Consider the following 16,632-nt stretch of genomic DNA (forward strand, 5'->3'; position numbering starts at 1 on the left):
ATCTGGAGAGTTTTAAGTCCTCAAGAGTCAGTAAGTTGTTTGTTTCAACCATCTGCCCCATTTCCCTTAGCAACGATTTGTCCTTTTCTTTTCCTTGGTTAGGCATCTAAAAAGCAGAGTCTGACTGTCAAACCCTCTGTCACTTTTCTTTCCCCTCCTCCTCCTCCTCCTCCTCCTGCGTTTGGCTGTCTCAGAATCCCTCTCATTTGTCATTGTCGTATGGATTCTTTACATAGAAACATGACATGCCCTTTTTCTATCTGTTGGACGTGCTGCTATATGTTAACATTCTGGGGAGTGGGGTTTTGAAGGGCTATGTATATACTAAGATTCTGGGGGATTTGATCAATGGCCCTGCTGGCACTATTAGTGACCTAGGGAAAGGTGCCTATTACAAGAGTTAGAGTCGAGTAATTCTTGATTTGAGAATATTTTGGTTTACAGCAACTATTTCATTTTCCGCATTATAAACAAATCTCCAGAAATTAATGCAACTCTCCCCCCAAATAGTCCCCTCGCAGATTCCAAGGAAGACTGGGTGCCACTGTATTTAGTTGGATGTACTTTCCCAATGGGATTGGCGCTTGTTGATGCTTCTAACCATACTCAACTGAAAGCAAGAGGCTGATAAAACACGCTCAGCAAGCCATCCTTTGTGGGGTGCATGTAACTTGTGATGTTGTTTGTGTGTTGCCTCTTTAAATTTCTGGGAAATGTGCATGGCACAGCTGTTGTTGCATGGTATATAGAGGAATGACACACTGAGTTCTCCCAAGGAGATATTATTTCTTATTACTTCTGTTTTGTTGTTTCCCTTCATCTAACACAACAGTAATTGAGACTTTGTATGTGTCAAAACAGAACACCTGGCTTTAGGAAGTGTCTCAGATACCATCCACATTTCCCAAAGTGAGAACCGAGATGGGCAAAACATGGGTGACGTGTAAACTTTTCCTGTGTGTGGTGACACATGAAAAAGAGTTAAGGAGCAGCCAGAAACTGGCAGGTGACAGAGCCCTGCCCTCAGGGTCCCTGATCAGCCAATGACCTTTCTGACCATGTCAATTCTTCTGATTGCTTATCTTTGCTGGAGTTTGTCTGAGTGATATGCTGCTGAAAAAGCCTGAAAGGGTTTTCTGGAGCTTTGAGGCTGGGCCAGTTGAAATCATCCCACTTTCATAATGCCGTTGTTAAATTTCCTGCTTCATCTCTGGCAATAGCTGTTATTTGTAACCACAGTTTAGTGCTGAAGATGGAACTGAGAGTATAAAGGGGAAGATGGGAGGGACAAGAAGACATAGTAAATAATTGACAAGAATAAAGCAGAGGAAGAAAATTGAGTGTTTCAATGTACTTTCCCAATGGGAAAGTTGTAAGTTTGGCAGGTGCTTTAATGAAGCCACAGGGTTTTACAGTATCACTAACAGCGATCTTTAATGAAACCAAAAGTCAGGTCTCTAAAACCATGACCTTTTAATAAAACAATAAATTGTGGGTGCCTGTTGGCTTTAGGGGTCAAATTTTTAAGCTTTTCATTGCAAACCTGAGGGCTAGAAACCGACTGTCTTAAAAATGAAGCGGAGTCTCTTGTAATCACATGATTTTGGGGGGACAGGGCCTTAAGGGTACAGCTACACAGCAATTAAACCAAGAGGAAGGATCCCAGAGACCAGGCCCAAACATCTGCACAGCACGTGTTAGACCAACAGCCTGAGCCCCGTGAACCCAGACTAGCTGTGGCCATGCCAGGTGTATTTTATTCATGTGTAGACATGCCCCAAGAAGACACCAAATAGAGCTGGTGATGGTTTTGTTACAACATACTAGGGGGCTATGCCCCCTGCTCTCTACGCTCGCTCTGGGGGTAGGTGTCTGGCCGGGGGCGGGGGGGGGGAAACAGGAGCAGGGTCTCAGTGGAAGGGGTGAGTGAGTGGCTGGGGGGGGGTGCAGGGTCTTGGTGGAGGGTGTGTGTGAAAGTGCTGGGGGTGTGAAGTCTCGGCAGAGTGATGAGGCTGGCAATGAGGGGTCTCAGCTTGGAGGGTGTGTATGAGGGGGCTCAGGGGCGGGGAGTGGAGAGTCTCATTATAGCATCCACTCAGCCCTATATATTCCCAGCAGGTGCCCTCACCAGTCAGCTACCCAGAGTTAAGTGGCTCCTGTTCTCATGCGAGCCAGGGTCCTCCAAAGCCTCCACTCTCAAGTTCTCCCAACCCAGTGTCCCTCTGCTCCCAGGGTATGTCTACACTACCCTCCTAGTTCGAACTAGGAGGGTAATGTATGCATACCGCACTTGCTAATGAAGCCCGGGATTTGAATTTCCCGGGCTTCATTAGCATAAGCGGGGAGCCGCCATTTTTAAATCCCCGCTGCTTCGAACCCCGTGTAGCGCGGCTACACGGGGCTCGAACTAGGTAGTTCGGACTAGGGTGCCTATTCCGAACTACCGGTACACCTCGTTTCACGAGGAGTAACGGTAGTTCGGAATAGGACCCTAGTCCGAACTACCTAGTTCGAGCCCCGTGTAGCCGCGCTACACGGGGTTCGAAGCAGCGGGGATTTAAAAATGGCGGCTCCCCGCTTATGCTAATGAAGCCCGGGAAATTCAAATCCCGGGCTTCATTAGCAAGTGCGGTATGCATACATTACCCCGCTAGTTCGAACTAGCGGGGTAGTGTAGACATACCCCCAGTGCCCCTAAACCCACCTAAGAGTCCCTCATTATCCCTCAAATCGGGTATCCCCAGCCAGGTCCCCCTTCCCTGTCCCTCACAGCCAGGTACCTCCTCCCCACTGCCAGCTCCTTCTCTTCGCCCAGGGCTCCCAGCCGGGCAGCTCCCGAAGTGCGACTGAGCTGGGCGTGCCGTTCCTGGCTCCCTCGCATGCCAGTGGGGCTGCAGACCAGACACTACGTGTCAGGCCAGACTGCATGGGAAGCACCAGGGAGAGGGAAGGGGGCGCGGCTCCTGCATCCGGCTTCCTCGGAGCACCACCGAGGGGGAAAGGAGGAGGCCACACGGTTCACGGCTCTTGGGAGCACCAGGGAGAGGGGAGGCTGCGTGATTTCCACCTCCCCAGAGCACAGGGAGGGGTGAAGGAGGAGGCCGCACGGCTGAGGGCGAAGGTGGGCAATGGGACGCAGAGAGACAAGGAACAATTAAAGAAGATTTTAGAAGCAGAGAACTTATTACTCATCTGGGTCCCTTTAGGGACTAGGGATGTTAAATTTCGATTAATCAGCTAATTGAGTAGTCAATGGAATTTCCATCAACTACTTTGTACATCAACTACAACTAATTGTAGTCAACCTGTGGAACTCCTTGCCAGAGGAGGCTGTGAAGACTAGGACTATAATAGAGTTTAAAGAGAAGCTGGATAAATTCATGGAGGTTAGGTCCATAAAAGGCTATTAGCCAGGGGATAAAATGGTGTCCCTGGCCTCTGTTTGTCAGAGGCTGGAGAGGGATGGCAGGAGACAAATCGCTTGATCATTGTCTTTGGTCCACCCCTTCTGGGGCACCTGGTGCTGGCCACTGTCGGCAGACAGGATACTGGGCTAGATGGACCTTTGGTCTGACCCAGTACGGCCATTCTTATGTTCTTATGTACTCGGTTAGCCGATAAGGGGTGGGGCAGGGGGCTTACTATCCCATCTGCACCTCTGCCTTTTAAATGCAAGAGAGCCACAGGCGGCTCTTACTACATTGAAAAGGCAGAGGCGCAGCTGGGAGCCTGGGGCGAGGTGGGACTGCTTGAGTCCCCACTCGCCCCGGGTTCCTGCTGAGCTGCCTCTGCCTTACATCTAAAAGGTAGAGGCACAGCAGTCGGATTGGCGCGAGCGGGGACTGCTTCAATCCCTGCTCATGCTGTTTCCCGCTGTGCCTCTGCCTCCCTTACCGTCTGTGACGTAGTGGGGGTGCTGTCTGCTCTGGAACCCGGTGCCCCCCTGCGCTGCGATGTGTGATTCCCACTGACTCATCCACATGTTGTGATGTAGTGTCAGTACCTTGCTGGTTGCTGTGCTTGGGTTGTGGATGACCCCTACTGGCCTCTGCCTGTGAGCACTGCCCAGCAGGTGGGCTGCCTAAGTCACGTAAACAAATACTCAACTGGGCAGACCAGTTGAGGGCAGTGAGGGACAGGGCCGCCCGGGGGGGTGCAAGTGGGGCAATTTGCCCCGGGCCCCGCAGGGGCCTCCACAAGAATGTTTGAAGTCTGAGGTCTGAGAAAGGGAGTGCCACGAAGGGGCCCCCGAAATTACTTTGCCCCAGGCTCCCTGAATCCTCTGGGCGGCCCTGGCGAGGGAACTAAGGAAGTGAGTGTTTAGGGCAAGGAGCAGTTGGAAAACATGAAGGGAACAACCTAACCAGAGGACTGAGGGTTTAAGGGGGGGGAACGGACCCCCTAACCTCAGGGGTCTGAGGCATCCTGGCCTTGACTCCTGTAACCACATCACGTCTATGCTGTGCTGTATCCTGGAGAAGCAATAAGCCCTCTCTATTCCACTGGCTGGCGGAGTCTGTTCTTGCTGCTACGGGCTGCAGGATTGGGGGGATCCCGACGTGCCGCCATACCCTCTGCTTCTGCAGAGATGGTGCTAAAGGGAACGGCTTTTAAGCCGGCTACCCCCAGCTCTCCCACTTGCTGCCTCTGATAGAGAGGCAGCAAGCGGGGGGAAGTGACTAATCGAGTAGCTACTCGACTAGTCGCTTACATCCCTAATAAGGATCCAATCCCAAAGTATTGGAGTAAGAATACAGGAAGAGAGCTTGTTCCCATCAATTATCATTCATTGCATTATCATTCAAGAGTTCAATATGTGTTTGAGAGTTCACAGTGTTAGGTGCTGTACATGCCCATTGTAACACCCAGTCCCTATCCTGGAGCACTTTATACTTTGAATAGACCAGACAGAAAGAAAGCAGCAGTATCCTTGTATTGCAGGTGGGAGGTGAGGTACAGTGAGATTAAGGGACTTGCCCAAGGTCACCGAGGGAGTCTTTTGCAGAACTAGGGCTTGAATACAAATCATCTGAAGCTCATTGCAGACCCTTAGCCACAAGATCAAACTGCCTCTAAGAAAGAAGATCACTTTCTACTGGGTTAGACAAAATATGCTTTGCTCTGCTAAAAGGAATTAGTGGGATTGAAAGAGCCCAGAAAAACTGTGTTTAACATTCTCATTAAAGTGAAATTGCTATTCCCCTGCAAGAAACAGCTGAGAAGTTACAGCATCTCTGACGCTGGCCAGCACTTGGGGGAAAACGCTGCCTGAATTTATAGTAAGTCTGTAAGGCTTGGCTTCTGCATTTGTTTGGCACAAAGATAGAAAAACAGCTGAGAGATCTGTTTGTGTGTACGGAATTCTTAGCAGTAAGCATGGCCCTGAATTACCAAGTGCAGCTTATGGGGGGAATTGGTCTTGGGCAAAAAAGTCTGGAAATGATGAACAACTTTGAAAGTGAGGACACAGCATGCAAAGATCCAACTGGCCTGTATCACTGTACACTCCGCAGGTTGAGAGCTTTGAAGATTTCTTTTGTAAAGTGCAGGGCACTTCATGTAAAGCAACACAAATAATCAGCCAGCAATATTGGTGGGGAAACAATTTTGTGCCTAGAATCAGGTATTCACTGCAAAGATGCCACTATGAAATTGCAGCACTGAGCATGCGAGCATTTGGACCGGTGTTCCCTATAAGCTATGTGCTTGGATGCCACTCAGTAGAAATTAAAATGCCACCCAGCTGATTAGCAGAACATCCACAACCGAGAACATGTTTCTACTGGTGGTGCACATCCCTACGTGCCTCAGTGTACATAACAAAATTTATTCCACACATCGATGGCAAAAATTAGAGGGGACATTGGTGTGGACATATAAAAATGAGTGTAAATATGATACTCTAGAAGGCGATGACTCCGGAGTCATCATCCAGACTTTGTTCTCAAGCAACCTGCCTGAGAGACATTAATGAGATAATGTACCTAGCAACCCTAGCACTTTATACTTGCCATATGAGAAAGGACCTGTAGAGACAACAATTCCCAGCTATGGACTTTATGTAACGAATGCGCTGAGCGAGTGTGTAGCGCTTCACTCCGATCGGATATTCAGAGCCGAAAACCTCAGGTAATAATTCTTCTGAACATTTGTTCAAGAGTAAATTTTTTAAAATTAATTTGCAACACAGCTGTGTCTCTGAAAACAAACCCACAGCACAGCACAACGGCTACGTCTAGACTGGCATGATTTTCTGGAAATGCTTTTAACAGAAAAGTTTTCCGTTAAAAGCATTTTCGGAAAACAGCATCTTGATTGGCACGGACGCTTTTCCGCAAAAGCACTTTTTGCGGAAAAGCGTCCGTGGCCAATCTAGACACGCTTTTCTGCAAAAAAGCCCCGATTGCCATTTTCGCGATCGGGGCTTTTTTTCACAAAACAAATCTCAGCTGTCTACACTGGCCCTTTTGCGCAAAAGTTTTACATAAAAGGGGCTTTTGCCCAAACGGCAGCAGCATAGTATTTCCGCAAAAAGCACTGATTTCTTACAGTAGGAAGTCAGTGCTTTTGCGGAAATTCAAGTGGCCAGTGTAGACAGCTGGCAAATTTTTCCGGAAAAGCGGCTGATTTCCGGAAAAACTGGCCAGTCTAGACACAGCCAACATGTAGGAATCCCAGGGAAATGCTATGGAATGGTGTCAGCTACAAGTGATAAATATACTATTTTGCATCCAAGGATAAAGGTAAAAACTATAGTGATAGAAATGTAGCCGTGTTAGTCTGGTGTAGCTGAAACAAAAAACAGGACTATGTAGCACTTTAAAGACTAACAAAATGGTTTATTAGGTGAGCTTTCGTGGGCCAGAAAGCTCATCACCTAATAAACCATCTTGTTAGTCTTTAAGGTAAAAACTACGTGAGCCTCTGGAATAGGCTCTGTCCTTGACCCTAGCCCTGATGCAAAGAGGTCAGAGGAAAATTCTGGTGGTGCAAACCCAAGGTAGAGCTGATGTAAGCAGCTGTATACTACCCCCTTTGACAGTCCCTGTGCAAGAGGCATGCTGAAGGAAGAATGTCTGCTGGTGCAGCCTCTCTCAAATGCAGCCACCATGGGCTTTTTGTGCAGCCACAACCTCCTGGGCAGTGATTTGGTGGGAGGAGAATACAGTTTTAACAAAAATACAAATACCACTTTTCATAGAAACAGACATACTAGCTAGTAAGTGTAAAAAAAGCAATCAAAACCACAAAAGAAACAAGAACAAAAAAGACAAGAACACACAAAGCATACGAACACTTTCTATTCTATTTAAGTCCAGTAAAGAATAGAGATGACGACACATAAAACCTACATTAAGCATTTTAGGAAAAATCGTTAGAGGAGCCCCCAGCAAGAATTAGTGGCAGCATTCTGAGGCCACCAGAAACATTTCTTGTGAGATTGCCTTGTTTAATGCATGCCATGCCTGAGATTCTGGCACTGCAGATCAGACCACAGGCTGCTCTCCTGCAGCTATTTTAATTTATGTCATGAGAGTTAGGGCCTCTGGAGCAGCCTAGATAGATCCTGACAGCATGAATCTATTTCCCATGGGCTGCACCTGCCAATTGGCACAGAACAGAATTTCTACCACTAAATTTAGACTGATCAAGATTTAATCAGAGGGCTGACCAGGGAGAACTGTGCTCCAAATGTGCCTCTGTTTATATCAGGAATGGGATAGTCTGAAGGACAGAAAGGACTAGAGGCAGAACCAGCCATTCAAAAATTTCATAAAGCTATACTAGCATCGTAATGCAGTAAAAGGAAGACCTTCAAAAGCACAGATGGGGAAACAGACACTCAACTTATATTGATTTTCAACAGGTGCTAAGTATCCCTCTCCCCTAAGAACTATGATGCATCAGCCAGCAACTCAGGGGTCTGACAAAATGGACAGTCTCCTCTGTTGTTCTTAGTGATGGACCACCATGAGTTGTCTGTGTCTGATACAAATGGTAGGTACATGGAGATTGCACTCCTTGCTCTAGAAGTAGGTCAATAATTCAGTTATAACTGTTTTTCAATGTTCACAGAAGGAAATAAAATTCCCCAAATCAGATTTGATGCTGGCTTTCCAGCAGGTGGTGCTGGACAATAAATCTGAACATTACCTTGGCATTAATGCATTAAAAGGATTATTCCATTTACGCACAGAGCTACTTGTAACCCTCAAGAAACAAAGACAAACACTCCAGTTAAAATTGCCCTTTTCTATACCTAGGAAACTGTCAATCATTTTCATGTGCTGAATGAGGAACACCTGCCTCCAACCTTGCTTAACAATGCTGCACCAAATAACCATATATCTCCCTACGAAGAAAAATTCAAATGCTTGTGACACTACCTGTGTCTCTCAATCCCACTCCCGATATCACACGGCTTTGTGACAATGCTGCACCAAATATCTGTATTGCTTCTCACAGAAACCAATACTGCCCTAAATACCTGTGTGTATTCTTGCAAACAATAACATGGTTCTGAATCCCTTTATTCTCACCTATGTATTACATTTGTATCACTATCTGTGTATGCTACATGCATATTTTTACCTGTTCCCTATAAAATACAAACAAGCTGTTTATAAAATAAGAGGATTAGTCTGGTACAGCACCTTAATGTGCATCTGTCTTTGGCATGTTAAAGAGCAGGAAACAGAGCTAAAGGGGGAGGGAGAGGTTTATAGGATTGGTAATGGCATAATAATGTGATTTAGATATCCTAGCACCAAAATGAGCCACAGATATGCACTAGCATAACATGAAAGAACCATTTCACAGACTAAAAGTATGTGCGTAATGATACTTTTTAGTCTCAGGGTAGTGTAATTTGCTTAAGATGCAAATGCTGTTAAAGGAATTCCTCCAGCTAAAGAGAAACTGAAGCCACAAACCTAGCACTGGTATCTTCCACTGCTTCAGAGATTCTGATCTTGTCTGACATTTCCAAATTGAATAGTCAGAGACCAATCAAACACAATTACATAGAAATACAGAAGATGGGCTTGAAATATTTAGGGCTTTCTTTCCCCAAAGAAAAAAACTGATTGAAAGGGGAATATATAATATCCCTGCCCCCTAGTGACTTAGAATGGGGAGAATTGTTAGGGACTAGTATGGCTTTTTTTCTCCCAACATGCCTTCTGCTTCTTTAAAATTGGCAACACTTTTAAGAGGGATATATTACTGCTAATAGAAGCAGATTCTTCTTTTCCAGTTGATAGGTATCCATTGTGTTCTCTCAAACCCTCCAGTTTTCTCTTGTTACTCAGAGGCTAGTAAAGAGCAAAAAGATCATTTAGTGACAACTTAGTGGAATTAAACTGGGAGGCATATAAAGGTTCACATGAATTAGATTGCTAGTCAGGTGGTGGTGGTAACTCAAGACACTTTTCTCCACCTGTGACAGCATAAAGTGGTCTCAAAGCAACTGTAAGGCCCCTTATGGGGGAATGACTTTAGCCTGAGGGGCTCCAGTGGTAGGTGCAGGGGCTCCCTAAGAACCTGCAGTGCATTCCGGGGTGGGAGATATATCTGGCTGTCCCTGTAGTTCAGGGTTGTAAGATCTGTAGTCCTTTGGCATTAGGCTGGTACATGGGTGAATCTGGCCATGAGTATTTACAGAGTCTGAAGTGATGATATATGGTTGGGAAGCTCTAAGAAGCTCTATTGCAGGGGTGGGGAACCTTTTTATGGTTGGAGACCACTGACTCACAGAAAAAAGGGGCCACACATAAGTGAGACTGAAAAAAGAAACCCTGGTCCTTGGGTTCCCCACTTCTGCTCTATGGCATGTGCCATAACGTAAGGGTGGCTATAAAGCAAAGTCATCAGACTGTATAAGGCCCAGATATTGTGGGCATTAGAGGTCCTGTGACAAGCAGCCCTCTTTGCTCTAGAAAATTCCAGATAGAATAAATCTATCGAGAAAACGCTGATTTTTATTTTATTGTTCATTGGGATGTTTAGTGATACCTGCAGTTTGAGTTTTAGGAGAAAAGAGGTATTGCTAGGTGGGGAATGTTCTCCCCTCACTGATCAACCAAAAATAGCAGATTAGTCATAACAGGGCGTAAATTGGGCAAAGCCATCTGAGAAATCCATCAAAGCCCCATGAGTGCACAGTCTATTGTGACTCAGGAGTTTAAATTTTTCGGTTCCTTTTCTCCACCCTTTCCTGTTGATGGTTTTTCTTTTTTTAGTGTTCCCTGGGTGATGTGGTCCTTTTTCTAGCCCCAATTAACTTCAATTAGAATGGTTGTGTGAGTAAGGCCAATAGGATTTGGCCCAGACAATGTACAACCTTGTTTTGTTTCTGCATGGACTAGCCTCTGCTGTGCACTGCTGGGACACCCCAAATGGCCTGTCTGAACCTGGTTTTGGACAAGTGGGACCATATTTACAATAGACTTAAATAACGGTATAAATACACATCAGCAATTAATGTCATGTATCTGATGAGAGGGCAAAAGGGTGAAGTAATAGGACAAAGATAATAGGAAGATGTAGATAAAGCACCTCCAAGTACACCCCAAATTAACATACAACTCCTAGGCTATGTCTAGACTGCAAGCCTCTTTTGAAAGAGGCTCTTTCGAAAGATACTTTCGAAAGAGCCTCTTTCGAAAGAGAGCGTCTAGACTGCACATTGAACTTTCGAAAAAGTGGCTTGCTTTTTCGAAAGAAAGCATCCAGTGAGTCTGGATGCTCTCTTTCGAAGAAGCCCTATTTACATTGAAGAACGCCTTCTTTCGAAAGAGGAACTTTCGAAAGAAGGCGTTCTTCCTCGTGAAATGAGGTTTACCGCCATCGAAAGAAAAGCCGCGTTCTTTCGATTTAATTTCGAAAGAACGCGGCTTGAGTCTGGACGCAGGTGAGGTTTTTTCGAAAAAAGGCTACTTTTTTTCGAAAAAACCCCTGAGTCTGGACACAGCCTTAGTTATTTTCCTTCCTTGTTACATGCCATGATGGGGATGGAGTTGTAACTTACACCACCTACATGTTTTGTTAGTCTATAAAGTGCTACCAGACCATTTGTTGTTTTTTTCACTTACTGATGGGTATGTACCACCATTCCATTGTCCTGATAATTGTCCAGACCTGAACCCTTATCCACTTGTTGTCAGGTGGTGAAACCTGTAAATCAATATTCCTGCTGTAGATGATGTGGGAGGAGATTCAGTTAAACTGGCTTGAAGTGGTTCTGTGGGACTCAGAAAATATTCCATCTCTCCTGCTTGCACAGCTGAATTTATCTCCCTTATTAAAGTAGTTCACTTTTTTGGCTTCCCCTTTTGGCCTATAATTATTACCCCAGTCATACCACCAACTGCTCTCATATGGATTAACCAAAATAATTGATGACCTGTATGTAAAAGAAAAGATTAAGAATGGTTCAAAGGTGTGTTGGGGAAAGAGGAATGCACAGAGAGAGCCATTTTTCATTATCTATCAATAGTGTCAGTTTCTCATGGTCTGAAATAAAACTTGGTTTGTTTCACTACCTGTGACACATTCAATGCCTTTTGCTGTACTGTGTGTGGCCTAGCCCCTAAAAACACATACATTCCATAGCAATTCCAGTGAGTTCAATTGCAGCTTTGGACAATCAGGAACAAAGGAGACTATTCCCGTGCGTAAAGCTTGTGAGTTGGATGGGTCTGTTCATGTGTGATCATGACTCACATGTGTAAAGTCACATCAACAAATTTGTAGGATCTGCACCTGTTGAACATTTGTGGGCCAATGATGAAATGAAAGTGGTCGACTTTTTAAAAAAAATTCTAAAGAGAATAGCTACTTGTAAATTTTATTTATAAAAAGGCACTTTTAAAAATTTATGAGAAATTTGCCTCCATCCATTCCTACATTCTTGAACTTCTGGGGGTTTATGCTTGCCAGATCTTTGCCAGTGCTTCTGGAAGACCTTGTAATACTTCACACCAGGTAAAATGATTATGTATTCAGGGACTGATTTTCATTTATACCAAAGCCATTTCATATTCCTTGGGCAGGGTAAAGAGGCCTTAAAATGAGTGTGGATGTAATTTATGTCCTTTAAAAGGCCCTTGTGCACTGCTAGAGCAATCTAAAATAGTATTAGCATAAACAAGACTAGGACCTCAATTAATAATGTAGAATTAATTGATTATATTATTCCATCAGCTATAGAACGGGTAAAAATGAAAATCAATATTCAAAAAATACATTATTTAATTAATAATAGTCTTCCAGCTCAAGTAGTAGAATGGGAATAGAATAATTTATATTAATTTACGGAGGGTACAGCTACACTGTGGGGGTTTTTTTCGAAAGAGGTATGCAAATAATGCTTACATTTGCATACCTTCTTCCTTTTTCCCCCCCAAAAGCGGCTTTTCCGCCATTTGGCCCCATCTACACAGGGCCAAATGTCAGGGAAAAAACCCTCTTTCGAAAGTTCCTGTAAATATTGTTTTACGAGGAATAAGGAGGCTTTCGAAAGAGGTTTTTTCCCCCGATATTTGGCCCCATGTAGACGGGGTCAAATGGTGGAAAAGCCACTTCTGGAAAAAAAACAGAAGAAGGTATGCAAATGCGAGTGCTATTTGCATAACTCTTCCGAAAACCTCTCCACAGTGTAGCCGTTCCTGGAGATTCTTCAGGTCAAACATACTTTTGGAGCAAGAATCCCACACCCATGTTTGACGTGATGTTTTTCCATTCAGGCTGGAGATCTGGCGCAAACAGGCTTTTGTTGGAGGTGTCCAGCACTTTTGCTTCTGCCTGGAAAATGAAGCTCAAGGGAAAATGTGTCCTAACATTTCAGGAACTAAAATGAGGTTGAGCTCAGGGCACTGGCTAACTGCATGGTCTTAGCCAAGTAAATTCACTTTGCTGTCTTTCCAGTCCCCCTAAATAGAGAATAATATGTATCCACTTACTGCCATGGGAGGATTATTTAATTAATTTTATGCAGTACTCTACAGAACATAAAGCATTATAGCAATTCTATTATTGTTACAGAATGGTCATTCTTGAATAAAGAAAGTCCCAAAGATTCAAGGGGACTGGTCAGTAGGGAGCGTACTTTTCTGGATGGGGTTCACCCATCTGCCCCTGCTCTGTTATTTCATGGGGAAACGCTGATGGTAATGTGACTGGAATTGACACGTCTTGGCTACACGCTGGTCTTAGGCCAGGTCCACACTATAAACTTACATCAGCACAACTATGTCACTCAAGGATGTGAAAAATCCACTCTGTCCAGCCATGCACGTAGACCAGGGGTGAGCAGTGAGTGGCTTGCAGGCCAGATGTGGTTCATTAGGGTTAGCCCCTGGCAGGCTGCCCAATGCTTTATATAGCTGTGTGCTTGCAGGTCTAGTCATGTCCCGCATGTAGATCATTTATTGCCCACCCTCACTTATACAGACCCAGCCCCCGGTGTAGCCAGCGTTTTGTTGATGGGAGGGCTTCTGCAGTCAACCTAGCTACCGCCTCTAGCAAAGGGAGAAGCTCCCTGACTTCACTGAAGTGCCAGGCAGCAGCGATTTAAGCACAGACCTGCACATAGTATCAGGGTAAAGGAAGGTCTCCGGACTGAGCAGTCACACCCCAGCCCTGGGGAACAGGGAGCATGTCCCCCCCAGCTGCTTCTCTCCCTGCCCCCCCAAAGCTGCTTCTCTCCATGTCCCCCCAGATGCTTCTCTCCCTGTCCCCCAGATGCTTCTCCACCTGCCCCCACATGCTTCTCTCCCTGCCCCCCAAAGCTGCTTCTCTCCATGTCCCCCCAGATGCTTCTCCACCTTCTCTCCCCCCCCAGATGCTTCTCTCCCTGCCCCCCAAAGCTGCTTCTCTCCCTGCCCCCCAGATGCTTCTCTCCCTGCCCCCCAAAGCTGCTTCTCTCCCTGCCCCCCAGATGCTTCTCTCCCTGCCCCCCAGATGCTTCTCTCCCTGTCCCCCAAAGCTGCTTCTCCCCCTGCCCCCCAGATGCTTCTCTCCCTGCCCCCCAAGCTGCTTCTCTCCCTGCCCCCCAGATGCTTCTCTCCCTGCCCCCCAAGCTGCTTCTCTTCTTGCCCCCCAAAGCTGCTTCTCTCCCTGCCCCCCAAAGCTGCTTCTCTCCCTGCCCCCCAGATGCTTCTCTCCCTGCCCCCCAGATGCTTCTCCCCTGCCCCCAAAGCTGCTTCTCTCCCTGCCCCCCAGATGCTTCTCCCCCTGCCCCCCAAGCTGCTTCTCTCCCTGCCCCCCAGATGCTTCTCTCCCTGCCCCCAAAGCTGCTTCTCTTCTTGCCCCCCAAAGCTGCTTCTCCCCCTGCCCCCAAGCTGCTTCTCTCCCTGCCCCCCCAGCTGCTTCTCCCCCTACCCCCCGGCGCCCGCTTCCCACCCCCAGGCCGCGCTCTCTGGCGCCAGGGGGCGCTGCAGGCCCCAGCCGTCTCCATGGCGACCGCTGGGTGCGTACTCGGGGCTTACGGAGCTGACGCAGTGGGCGGCCCGGCGGGCGGCGGCGCTGGGGGGAGGATCGGGGGGCCGGGGAGCCCCGGGATGGAGGCGGCGGTGGCGGCGGCGGCCCTGGCCCTGTGGCGGCGGCGGAGGCGGCGGCAGAGCGGTGAGGGGCGGGGACCCGCGGGGAGGGGAGGCTGGGGCGCCCCCCGCTCGGGACGAACCCCCCCCCCCTTGGCGTGGGAGCGGGGGGAGAGAAGCGCCCTGGCGGGGAGTGAGCCAGCCCCCCCTTAGCATGGGAGCGGGGGGGGGTAGTGCCCCCCCGGGGGAACCGTCCCCCTTGCTATGGGAGCGGGGGTGGAGGTGCCCCCGCCCTGGGGAGGTGCCACGTCCTCCCCGCTTTCAGTGGGTGATGGGTGAGGCGGTGGACGCGCAGCTGAGGAAGGGGCGCCTCAGGAGATTGGGGGGAGGCAGCGCAGTGAGCCTGGGTCGGCTCCTGGGTGTGTCAGGGGAGTTACGACGGGGGGCACTTGCCAGAGGGGCGTGGTGCCTGGTCTTTAGCTCCTTTGGGCTTCCTTGCCTCCTGGGCTTGGGGCTTTTAAGGACGGAGCCTCCTTTTTGAAGATTTGCCCTGTTGACAGTGGAGTTTTCTGAGTCTCTGGAGCTGAGGTGTGGAATCTACTTCTTGCTGGAGCTGAGGGGTGGATAGCCCCTCCTGGCTTACTCTTGTGTTATATACTCTGGTTTCTTTGTTTTTCACTCTTTTCTGTTTTGCGTTCAGGGGCTGCAGTTTGTATGTGTGTGCATTCTGTGTTCCGTGTTTAGGAAGCGTGTTCCCCTTTTATTTGATACATGGCAACCCCTTCGTTTCAGCAGATTGGGAGGGCGTCTTTTAGCATTGCAATTCCTCCTTTCATTTACAGGAAATAATTTCTTTTACGTAAGGCAGCATTTGTTGAGTCCAAATTCAATGTGCCCCGTTAATATTGATAGAAATGTAGCTGTGTTAGTCTGGTGTAGCTGCAACAAAATACAGGACTATGTAGCACTTTAAAGACTAACAAGATGGTTTATTAGATGATGAGCTTTCCTGGGCCAGACCTACTTCCTCAGATCAAATAGTGGAAGACTATTTTCTTCCACTATTTGATCTGAGGAAGTGGGTCTGGCCCACGAAAGCTCATCATCTAATAGACCATCTTGTTAGTCTTTAAAGTGCTGCATAGTCCTTTAATATTGTTATCCTTGTTACAGATGGCATTGTGATTGGCCTGGTACAGACTCATAGTACAAAACATTCCCCACCCGAGAGAGCAGATGATGTAAATAGACAAAAGACAAAAAATGTGAGACACACAGAGAGGTGAAATGATTTGGGTAAGGTGACAGCAGATCAGTGGCAGAGTCAGGATTATAACCCAACTCACTGGTTTTTCAGTTCAGTGCTCTAACCACTGGTCTTTACTTCCTTTGTGCAGTTTGGAATATTGCATAGGAGGAAGAAGGGTTATAGTTAGAGTGTGTCTACTGTGTGGCAAAAGACCCACAGCATGACCTCAGCTGACCTGGACCATCTGACTTGGGTTTGTGGATCTAGGGCTGGAGAGCTATAAAATTGCACTGTAGATGTTCAGGCTTGGCCTGGTGGAGCCTGGGCCCTGAGAGGAGAGAGGGTCTCAGAGGCCAGGCTGCAGTCGCAGCACAAATGTCTACACTGCTATTCTTAGCCCCACAGCTCAAGCCCCGTTAGAGCTTAAGTCAGCAGACCTCGGCTCTGAGGTTTAGTGCTATGTGGGGTTTTTTTTATTGTAGTGCAGATGTGCCCAGAGTGTGAAAGATCAGAAAGGTCACTAGATTGTTCAATTTGACCTTCTGCTTATCACCGGTCAATAAATATCTGTGACAGTCTGTACCCTTATGTTTATTCTTTTTACATTACCGTGATACATTTTGTACAAATTATGCTTTGTTAAGTAGCATTTGAAAACTCATAATCTGCTGAGCATTATTGTCCTGGTATATTCTGCTGCATAAGACATGTTCCAAGTCTGGATAACAAATTTGAACAAGTTCTCCAGAGACATAAGGCTAGCTAGCACCTCAATCAGATGTCAGCACAATCAAATGAGCTATTATATGTGTAAGCTTCCATTCTTTGGCAGGAAGAAGGTTG

General features: G+C 47.0%; 1 protein-coding gene across 8 annotated transcripts in view; it reads left to right on the top strand.

The window, feature by feature from the left end:
• DAGLA (diacylglycerol lipase alpha) overlaps positions 1–16,632 on the top strand; it is a 169,882-nt gene that overhangs the window by 29,132 nt on the left and 124,118 nt on the right. For 3 of the 8 annotated variants that reach the window (XR_012903704.2, XM_075928455.2, XM_075928465.2), the window contains exon 1: positions 14,491–14,625. The exons of 4 other annotated variants lie outside the window; for them this stretch is intronic. The gene's annotated coding sequence lies outside the window, so the exon portion shown is untranslated. Of the gene's footprint in view, positions 1–14,490; positions 14,626–16,632 lie in introns of those variants that run through there. One more of the 8 variants, XM_075928464.2, reaches the window with a different exon arrangement.

This window comes from Pelodiscus sinensis, chromosome 5 (genome assembly GCF_052426305.1).
Source record: "Pelodiscus sinensis isolate ZL-2025 chromosome 5, ASM5242630v1, whole genome shotgun sequence".
Lineage (NCBI taxonomy): Eukaryota > Metazoa > Chordata > Testudines > Trionychidae > Pelodiscus > Pelodiscus sinensis.